The 11,086-nt window shown below is 54.2% G+C and overlaps 1 protein-coding gene across 5 annotated transcripts in view; it reads right to left on the reverse strand.

The window, feature by feature from the left end:
* The window catches only part of P2RX1 (purinergic receptor P2X 1), a 22,384-nt gene that overhangs the window by 10,076 nt on the left and 1,222 nt on the right, over nucleotides 1-11,086 (reverse strand). The window contains exon 1 of one of the 5 annotated variants that reach the window (XR_002724925.1): nucleotides 7,502-8,003. The exons of the other annotated variants lie outside the window; for them this stretch is intronic. The gene's annotated coding sequence lies outside the window, so the exon portion shown is untranslated. Of the gene's footprint in view, nucleotides 1-7,501; nucleotides 8,004-11,086 lie in introns of those variants that run through there. 5 annotated transcript variants of the gene reach the window in all.

The following is an 11,086-nucleotide window of genomic DNA, read 5'->3' on the forward strand; positions in this document are numbered from 1 at the left end:
AGAAAAAGAGAGAGAAAGAAAGAAAAAGAGAGAGAAAGAAAGAAAAATGCTAATTAAAATACTCTTTCCAATTCTTTTCCAAGAACAGAGTTTGCTGGGCCCTGGAGGCCAAGCCTCTCAGACCCCAATCCTTCCTAGGGTGCTCCTCCTTCCAGAGGTCCCAGCAGAGCATGAAGGCTGAGAATATACTCTTCAATGCCTGACAGTCTGGGTCTAAATCCCAGCTCCACTACTTACTGTGGGATTTGGGGTAAGCTATTCAATCCCCTGTGCCTCAGTTTCCTCATCTATAAAATGGGAATAACAACGGTATTTCTTTATTATTTTATTATATTTTTTTGAGACGGAGTCTCTCTCTGTTGCCCAGGCTGGAGTTCAGTGGTGTGATCTCGGCTCACTGCAACCTCCCTCTCCTGGGTTCAAGCAATTCTCCTGTCTCAGCCTCCTCAGTAGCTGGGATTACAGGCATGCGCCACCATACCCAGCTAATTTTTTTTTTTTTTTTTTTGAGATGGAGTCTCACTCTGTCCACCAGGCTGGAGTGCAGTGGCGCGATCTCGGCTCACTGCAAGCTCCGCCTCCTGGGTTCACGCCATTCTCCTGCCTCAGCCTCCGTAGTAGCTGGGACTACAGGCGCCCGCCACCGCGCCCGGCTAATTTTTTGTATTTTTAGTAGAGACGGGGTTTCACCATGGTCTCGATCTCCTGACCTTGTGATCCGCCCGCCTCGGCCTCCCAAAGTGCTGGGATTACAGGCGTGAGCCACCGCGCCCGGCCCCCCCAGCTAATTTTTTGGGAGAGATGGGGTTTCACCATGTTGGCCAGGATGGTCTCGATCTCTTGACCTTGTGATCTGCCCGCCTCGGCCTCCCAAAGTGCTGGGATGACAGGCATGAGCCACCGCGCCCGGCCAACAATGGTACTTCTTGTAGTGATCAAATGAGTGAGTTCATAAGTGTAGAAACACTCAGAATGGGAATGGCACAGAATAAATGCAGTATAGACATTAGTTGTTATTATGATCCAGCCATACTGGGACCCCCTGGGAGACAGCGAGGAAAACAGAGCAGGGAAGTGGTCCTCTGTAGGGCTTGCAGCATCCAGCCCCTCGGTCGGGGCACTGTGGGAGTGGCCCAGTCGGGAGGTTTTCCAGCTTTCTTGGGAAATTCTGGCCTTGCCTTCCCAGCATTGAGCAGTCCTGTTCCTTTGGGTTCTCCACTTTCAGTCTGGAAGTTTCCATGTGGCTAACCTTCCTCTTAGCCCCAGGAGTTGGACCAAGGCTTGCCAATCAATGTTCCATCCCCCTAGTAACAGTGACGGGTCTAAGGACACGCACATGACCTGGGGAGTTTCAGCAATGAGGCCAGGACTTTTCTGGAAATTGCCAGGAAAGAAACATCCTGTCTACCGAGTGGCTAAGCAGGGCGGCTGCAAGACGAAAACTATGGTAGTCATTTTCGCCGCCTTCTGAAGAGAGCAATCCTGACAATGATGCTAACCTAGAGGAAAGCCAGGCCAGGAGATAGGGGCAGAATCCTGACAAGGCTCTTTGAGCACCTGGATTCAGCCATACCTGAAGCACAGTTGAAAAATCTACCTCTGGAATTTTCAGTTACATAAACCAATAAATGTCTTTCCTTTATTTAAGCCCTTGGATTTGGTTTCTGTTGCTTGCAAATGAAATAGTCCTGGATAACACTCCTCTCCAGGCTGTGGCCCCTTCCTTGAGGAGAGACTCTTTGTGGAGATTCAGGGTAGTGTGTGTGTGTGTGTGTGTGTGTGTGTGTGTTGGGATATGGGGTGTGTGGCTGTATACCTCCAGGGCAAATCTGTGAGTGCACCTGTGGCCAGATGTATCATCCCCGTCCACCCCTTACCCTACCCCAAGCTCACCTGTCCAAGGGGAGCTCAAAGTAATGGACTCTCTTCTCCTTCCCCCAGGGCTCAGGTCTCTGGTAACAGAACTCTCCAGGCTTCTTAGTCCCAGAGTCTCCTGTCTCCCCGCTGCAGGCCCCAGGGAGGCCACCCACCAATTTCCTTTTCTTTCTTCTCACGGTCCACCCACCTCTTCTCCAAGCCCCCTTTCACCTTGGAACTGGGGCCAAGCCACATGCTCCCGAAGCCTAAGCTTGGTCACTGCTGCCCCCTGCAGGTCCCAGAGAGCAACAGGTGAGGCACGACAAAGGCCCCGATCCTCCGCGTCCTGAGTCTGTCCCGCTGTCTCCAGCCCCATCCGGGAGAGCGAGGGCATCGTCCATCCCCACCCACCCCCGCCCGCCCTCCTTGGGCCCCTTCCTCCAGGAAGGCCTCTGATTCTGTGTCCAAGCCAGAAGGAGCTGGTGCAGGGGAGAGGGGGAGCTTCTCCGTGTCCTGAACCCCTCTACGGGACAGGCCTCCCTCTTGGCACCCCCAGCCCCAACGGGTTAGCAGCATTTCTGTCTTTGCCCAAGACCAACTTATAACAGAGAAGCTGAGGCCTGCAGGAGTGGCGGTCCCAAGTGTCCCCACACTTGAGGCCCCCAGCCCAGGACTCACTGAGCAGCACTGGCTTCGACGTGTCTCCCAGGAGGCAGAGCACAGAGGGCAAACAGAGCCACCTGGAGCCCACACGCCGGGGCTGGTGCACTCAGCGTGCGTCTGTGTCTGCTCTTGGGGCTGCCGATCTTGAGGATCGAAGGGAAAGATCAGTCAAATCTGGTAGTGATGACCTCAACTCTGGTGATAATAGAATGACTATGGGCCGGGCGCGGTGGCTCACGCCTGTAATCCCAGCACTTTGGGAGGCCGAGGTGGGTGGATCACCTGAGGTCAGGAGTTCAAGACCAGCCTGGCCAACACGATGAAACCCCGTCTCTACTAAAAATACAAAAATTAGCTGGGCGGGGTGGTGGGCACCTGTAATCCCAACTACTCGGGAGGCTGAGGCAGAGACTTGCTTGAACCTGGGAGGCGGAGGTTGCAGTGAGCCGAGATCGCGCTCTGCACTCCAGCCTGGACGACAAAGTGAGACTCTGTCTCAAAACAAACAAACAAACAAAAATAATAGAATGACTATGGTGCCGGGCCCACTCCTCCAAAGCCATGCCTTGGTCGGGCTTTGTTGTCACCACCCTGGGAAGACAACCAAGACGGCCTGATGTCAGACACAGGCAGCTCCGGAAGCCTCTCCCCTTCCAGAAATAACCCTCACCATGCTTTCTACCTTGTCACGGGCAAGGCTCTCCGGTGGCCTTCTCGGGGAAGAGGCCACATGTGGAGTGGCTGAGGGTCAGGTGCCAGCCCTGCTGCTCCCCAGCTGTGTGGCTTCAGGTTAGAGACTGCACCTCTCTGAGCCCTGGTTTTCTCAGTAAAACAGAGGTGAGGCCACCTACCCCAAATGCGCTGCTTACTCAATAAGTGCTTAGTGAAACCCTAGGACATACTCAGCCTGGGCCTCAGGAGACCGAATTGTCTAGGTAAGTGTTTGAGGGAAGCTTCTATAAGTGATTTTTTTTTTTTTTTTTTTTGAGATTGAGTCTCCGTCTGTCACCCAGGCTGGAGTGCAGTGGCATGATCTTGGCTCACTACAACCTCTGCCTCCTGGGTTCAGGCTGGTCTCGAACTCCTGACCTCAGGTGTTCGGCCCACGTCGGCCTCCTAAAGTGCTGAGATTACAGGCGTGAGCCACTGCGCCCGGCCTCTATGAGGTCTTCTGTTTAGTGGTTAGTACTTGGCATGGAAATAGATCTCGCAGGCCGGACACAGTGGCTCACGCCTGTAATCCCAGCACTTTGGGAGGCCAAGGCGGGTGGATCGCCCGAGGTCAGGAGTTGAAGACCAGCCTGGCCAACATAGTGCAACCCCGTCTCTACTAAAAATACAAAAATTAGCACTCAGTGGGCACATATAATGAAAACCTCCCATTTTCACTGTTCTCTGTTCCTCCCTCACACATTCCTCTTTCAATGTCAATCTGCCCGCATTCCCTGAGTGAGCTGCCTCAGACACGCTGTGTCCCCAGAATTCTATCTCCAGACTGCACTCTCCCCTGAGATTCAATTCCACACATTCAGTCATTCAACAAATATGAGCCAGTAATTCTAGCACTTTGGGAGGCTGAGGCGGGAGGATCGCCTGAGGCCAGGAGTTAGAGACCAGCCTGGGCAACATAGCAACACCCTGTCTCTACTTAGAAACAAAAACAAACACCTATTTATCCAGCCCCTATTAATGTGCCTAACACTGTTGAACAAAACAAACACGAAAGTGAACAAGACAAACAAAAATCTCATAGCCAAGGGTCTTACACAGATGCTCCTCGAATTACGATGGGGCTATAACCTGGTACACCCATCCTGAGTCAAAAAGGCTCTTAACACCCCCAATAAACCCACCAGAAAGTCAAAAAATCCTAAGTCAAACCACGCTAAGTCCGGATGCTCCTCAACTTACAATGTGATGATGTCCTGATAAAGTAGCTCTTTTTTTTTTAAGACAGAGTCTCACTCTATCTCCCAGGCTGAAGTGCAATGGCATGATCTTGGCTCACTGCAGGCTCAACCTCCGGGGTTCAAGCGATTCTCCTCCCTCAGCCTCCTGAGTAGCTGGGATAACAGGCGCATGCCACCACACCTGGCTAATTTTTGTATTTTTAGTAGAGACGGGGTTTCACCATGTTGGCCAGGCTGGTCTTCAACTCCTGACCTCAGGCGATCCATCCACCTTGGCCTCCCAAAGTGCTGGGATTACAGGTGTGAGCCACTGTGTCCGGCCTGCAAGATCTATTTCCATGCCAAGTACTAACCACTAAACAGACAGAAATTCAACTGGATCAACCTGAACTGTCCATCTCCCTTTAGAACTTGTTCCCCTGTGTCCTCGTCATGGAGAATGGTGCTATCCTCACCCTATCACCCAGGCTCAATGCCTGGGCAGCACCCTCACAGCCACCCTCCTCATCATGCCCACATTGGCTGGGTCCCCTAGTCCTTCCTGTCCTCCCTCAGCTTTCATCTAAGGACCCAGACGGGCTGGTTGTGGGAAGACTGAGACATTGGAGGAGCTGGGACAGGTGCAGGGGCAGCTCTGGCATGGGTTGGAAGGACTGGCCAGGTGGCTGGTGGGACACAGGGTGTGGCCATGGGCCACAGGCAGGAGTTGACCAGATGGGGTGTGTGCTGTCAGGGAGCAGCAGCCGTGGGGAGGGTCACGAGCAGACTCCAGGCTCCGAACTGGGGCCCACCCTGAGGCCCCCATGCAACCTGCAGGCAAGTCGAGGAGCATCTGGGTAAGTTCCTTGAGTGCAGGATCTTGATTTGTTTTGTTCACTTCTGTATTTTTAGTGTCTGGAACAGAGCTTGGCACATAATAGGGGCTTGACAAACACCTGTGTGGTGAATGACTAACTGAATGTGGAACTGAATCTCAGGCCAACGATTTGTGTTTTTAATTTTTTTTTTTTTTTTTTTGAGATGGAGTCTCGCTCTGTCGCCCAGGCTGAAGTACAGTGGCATGATCTCAGCTCACTGCAAGCTCTGCCTCCCGGGTGCACGCCGTTCTCCTGCCTCAGCCTCCTGAGTAGCTGGGACTACAGGTGCCCGCCACCACACCCGGCTAATTTTTTGTATTTTTAGTAGAGACGGGGTTTCACTGTGTTAGCCAGGATGGTCTCGATCTCCTGACCTCATGATCCACCCGCCTTGGCTTCCCAAAGTGCTGGGATTAGGGGCATGAGCCACCATGCCCAGCCAAATTATTTTATTTTTATTGTTATTTATTTATTTTTGAGACAGGGCGTCACTCTGTCCTCCAGGCTGGAGTGCACTGGTGCAGTCACAGCTCACTGCAGCCTCAACTTTCCAGGCTCAGGTGATCCTCCCATCTCAGCCTCCTGAGTAGCTGGGACGGACTACAGGCACGCACCACCACACCCAGCTAATTTTTTTTTTTTTTTTTTTTTTTCCAGATACAGGGCCTCACTATGTTGGCCAGGCTGGTCTTGGACCCCTGAACTCAAGTGATCCGCTCACTTCGGTCTCCCAAAGTGCTGGATTTTCAGGCATGCACCATGGCACCCGGCCTGTTTTTCTTTCTTTCTTTTTTTTTTTTTTTTTTGAATACGTCACCAATCTCTAAAAACCAAGAGGTTTTCTTTCATGCATAAATCTCACTTCCCACTTCTCTTGAGATGTCAGAAGCTCTGGGCTGTGCTAGGTGTTACGTGCTGCGGCAACGATGGGCAGAAGCTGAGCAGGGGCCGCCCCAGGCGTGAGGCCTGCCAGGGTGACAACATCTGTCACCTGTGTTCACTGCCTATGCCTTGGGTACAGCCCCGTCCTCCCTTCCCATCCCTGCGGCCTCTTCACAGCTGTCCTGCCTCTGACCCCCACGCTCACCCGTGCCTGCCCCAGGCCCTCCCCTGCTAGACATCTTTCTTTGGCTCCCTTCTGCCTGCAGGAGAAATCTCTGCACCTCAGCACGGTGTTCAAAGGCCTTCGCCATCGCCCCTGCTTGCCCTATCACATCCTCTCCCTTGGGATCCTTTTATGCCCCCTTCAGCCTAGTCCCAGTGACTCTCTATTCTTCTCCAGCCTCAGGACCTTGGTTCACACTCTGCTTCCTGACAGGAGAACCTGGAAGTGGTGGACACACAACCAGGCTCCTCCAATCAGGGCATTCCGTTTCCTTCACCGCAATGATTGATTGGTTCTGGAGTGGGCACAGGACCTGACCCTGTCCAATAAGAGTTGAGCCTGAGACTTTCGCTGGAGCTCTGGAGAAGGAGCAGCTCTTATGCCTGAGGAGTGACTAAGCTGGTGAGATGTCAGCTTGGAGCTGCTGGTCACCATGTCACCACCATGAAGACAGAGAACCTGCCTGAGAATGACGCTTCCACAGAAGAAAGAAGAGCCAGAAAAGGGAGACAGGTCCTGGACAGTTTCTTTTGAGAACCAAGACTGGACCCGTGAGAATTCCTCATCCCCTCTCCCCTCTAAACCTTACTCCTCCCGTGTCTTCATCCTGGAGGATCCAGCCAGGCCTGAAGCCCACACTGATTTTTCAGTTACCTAAACTACCCGATACTCCCACCCTTCCTTTTATTTATGTATTCATTTATTTGTTTATTTATTTATTTTGAGATGGAGTCTCACTCTGTTGCCCAGGCTGGCCTGCAGTGGCGCAATCTCAGCTCACTGCAACCTCCGCCTCCTGGGTTCAATCAATTCTTCTGCTTCAGCCTCCCAAGTAGCTGGGATTACAGGCACCTGCCACCACGCCCAGCTAATTTTTGTATTTTTAGTAGAGACAGGTTTTCACCATGTTGGCCAGGCTGGTCTCAAACTCCTGACCTCAAGTGATCCACCGCTTGGCCTCCCAGACTGCTGAGATTACAGGCGTGAGCCAACGCACCCGGCCCACCCTTCCTTTTAAATCCAGTTTGATTGGGCTTTTCGGGAACCAAAGGAGTCTAGCTAATTCACCCTCAGTTCCTCCTTCTCCCTCTCTCCGTTCCACGCCCCACCTCTGTTCCCCGGCACAGCACCAGGCATGGAGAAGATGCTGCAGAAACGGTCCCTGGATGTGTTTCTCCCAGCAATAACTTCTATCCATCCTTCTCCCTGGTTGGTGCACTCTGATCTCCACTTGGAGATCTCAGAACATGTGATTGCAAGAGGTCTGTGTGGAGGCACAGGGGATGAGTGAGGACTTAGTTGAGAAGAGACCCAGAGGGACTGGAGAGAAAGCTGAGAGCAGCCCAACCCAGCCCAGCCCACAGCCCCCAGGCCTTTGCTTATGGCTGGTTCCATCAGTGTGACACCTCCTCCAGGAAGGCCTCCTAGGCTTCCTCCCCAAGCAACATTCACAAATCCTTGGGGAAGCTCCTCTATGCTGCAGCAAAACTAGCCCTCTCCTTTCCCTGTCCCAGTGTGCCCCTAGCATGGCCTCCTGGGCCACAGATAACAGCCCATTGCCAGAGACAGAGAGCTCATCACCTCTTTGGGGAGAGCTCTGAGACCATCTTTTTATTTATTTATTTATTTTATTTATTATTATTATTTTGAGACAGAGTCTCGCTCTGTTGCCCCGGCTGGAGTGCAGTGGCGCGATCTCCACTCACTGCAAGCTCCACCTCCCGGGTTCACGCCATTCTCCTGCCTCAGCCTCCCAAGTAGCTGGGACTACAGGCGCCCGCCACCACGCCCGGCTAATTCTTTGTATTTTTAGTAGAGACGGGGTTTTGCTGCTTTAGCCAGGATGGTCTCGATCTCCTGACCTCGTGATCCACCTGCCTCGGCCTCCCAAAGTGCTGGGATTACAGGCGTGAGCCACCGCGCCCGGCCTATTTATTATTTTTGAGAGGGAGTCTCGCTCTGTTACCCATGCTGGAGCGCAATGGGGTGATCTCAGCTCCACTCTGCCTCCCGGGTTCAAGTGATTCTCCTGCCTCAGCCTCCTGAGTAGCTGGGATTACAGGCACACATTACCACACCCGGCTAATTTTTTTTTTTTTTTTTTCAGATCAAGTTTCACTGTTGTTGCCCAAGTTGGAGTGCAGAGGTGTGATCTTGGCTTCCCACAACCTCCACCTCTTGGGTTCAAGCGATTCTCCTGCCTCAGCCTCCCTAGTAGCTGGGATTACAGGCGCCCACCACCACGCCTGGCTAATTTTGTATTTTTTAGTAGAGATGGGGTTTCTGCATGTTCGTCAGGCTGGTCTCGAACTCCCGACCTCAGGAGATCTGCCTGCCTCGGTCTCCCAAAGTGCTGGGATTACAGGTGTGAGCCACTGCACCCGGCCTTAACTGAGACCATCTTAACTGGATCTGAAAGAGGGTCAGCTCAGCTCAGCCTTCTGGTCTTAGGCCCACTCACTGCCTGCACTTGCCCGGGATCTCCTGGAGGAGCACGACTAGCAGAGACCACAGCCTCAGTTTTCCTCCTCAGAGTCTGTGTTCTCAGCATCTCAGCCTCTCTCTTCAGCCTCAGTAACTCTGTCCATCTCTGAGTCTCGGGACCTCCCTCCCTTCGTCTGAGTTGTGCTCCAGCGTTTGTCCCTCTGTCCAGGTCTGCCTCTGTGTCCACCCATCCCCCATCCAGGCTTTGCCCTGCGTCTGGGACGCAGGGGCCTGGCTGTTCTCTCATGCTCCTTTCCATCCCCCGGCAGTGCCTACAGGATCAGACATGAAAGCAAAGCCCTCCCCAGGAAACAGCAAAGTGCTGAGGGGAGTGCACTTTAGGGGGGTCACCTGCAACCCGTGCCCCATGGGCCAGTTAGGAAGCTGAGCCCGGAGATGCCAAGGCCAAGTCCAGGCTGGCACTGTGGGGTTGCTGCTGGCGCTGTGGGCAAACGGGTTTGCCGCTGTGGGTTCCTGGCCGAGGTCAGTGCAGTACTGGGCAGTGGCCAGACGAGGGTGCAAGAGACAGCAGGTGCCACAGCCGGAGCAGGAGCTGGAAGCCTGAGCCTGCAGCCCTCGGGGTTGCTGGTGATGAGGGACCCTGCCTTCCTTCCATCCTCTGCTGTGTGACGTGGGCAGGCCAGTGCCCTCTCTCTGAGGATGTTTCCTTTCCAGAATATCAAGGCTGACTTTGGAGCCATGCAGGTGGGTTCAAATCCTGGTTAGCCTCTTCCTAAGCTGTGAGATCCTGGCTAAATCCCTGTGGCGCTGAGGCCCACAGACACCGAGAAGGGCCACATCCATCTGGAACCGGATTAGACAGTCTTGGGGCGGAAGACGGGCCGGAGGGCGGTAGTGAGGTCCCCGTCACTGGAGGTATAGGTTCCCAGCTGGGCAGCAGCATGGGGCATAGGTTGGGAATGGGAGGGTCCCTCCTACGCTGACAGCCTGTGACCCACACACAGGAGGGACCTGGTGCCCCTGACACCTGCAGATCTGACAGCAGGACTAGGGAGCTGCAGGGACAGAGAGAGGACAGTCTTTCCCCAGCGTCTTCCAGCAAGGGTAGGCTGGGCCTGAGCAGACAGCCTCTCTCTTCCAGGGAGGGTCAGGAGTGGCGCTAGTGGTGGACTTCTGGCCCGTCCTGTGCCTGGCACCCCATCATCAGTGCCAGTAGAAAGAATCCCCAGCCCCCTGTGATGGTGAAGAAGGAGAAGGCACAGCAGAGGCCTGGGGGTCAGGAGGGCTCAGCTCCAACCCCGGGTTTGCTGCTGACTTGCTGTGGACCTGGAAACCCCACTGCCCGCTGTGGGTCTGTTTCCCTCCCAAGCTCGAACACCATCGCAGATGTCAGATTAGTTTCTGAATGAGAGAGAGGAGAGGCCAAGGCTGGGGCCTGACCCTGGGTCCACCTGGACAGCTCTGAGGTTTTGGGGACTGGTGGGACAGAGGGAGGGCTCTTTCGGATGCCAGAAGTTTCAGGGGGACTAGGATTCCGTGGTCCTTGTTTGGGCCCTGGGTCTGCCTGCCCTGGACTCCATTTAGCAGTTCTGGTTTGGAACCACAGTAAAAATGGGGAGGGCAGAGCCCTCAGAATCACACGGCAAAGGTAGACAAAGGCTACTGGGCACCCCCAGACCCCCAGCAGGAGCTGAGCCCCCTCCAGTGGCCCTGGGGCCTCCAGGAGCCCTCCGCAGAGTCACTGCGAGTGGACAAGAGGCACCACACACAGGGGACACACATCAGCCACCCAGACACTTGGCCACAGGGCGGACGTGGGCACAGCCATATGCACACACAAGAGTACCCACATGTGAGCACCCAGCCCCAGGGACACACACCCAGACACACATGGGCACAGAGCTGCATACGCACACTCACAAGTGTGCCAGCCTCTGCCAGGCCTGTCTTGGCTCCCGAGACAACCCGACCGCAGGAGCGTCCCATGCTGCCTCTGATTCTGCACTCCCGGCCCGGTGGGACAGGCCCAGAGATGCCCAGAAAGGAACTATCATCCCTGGGACCAGAACCGATCTCTGTCCTCTGCCTGACATGCCAACATTAAGGCACCAGGTTTTCAGAATGTGAGAGTTTCTCTGCTCCAAGGGCCTCAAACGTCCCTGGATGTCCCTCGCTTAGGCAGGGAAAGTGGCAGCAGAGTCTGTCTCTCTCTGACCTGTCATATGGGGTGACAGGTATGGGGTATGGCC

The sequence above is a fragment of the Piliocolobus tephrosceles genome, chromosome 16 (genome assembly GCF_002776525.5).
Source record: "Piliocolobus tephrosceles isolate RC106 chromosome 16, ASM277652v3, whole genome shotgun sequence".
Lineage (NCBI taxonomy): Eukaryota > Metazoa > Chordata > Mammalia > Primates > Cercopithecidae > Piliocolobus > Piliocolobus tephrosceles.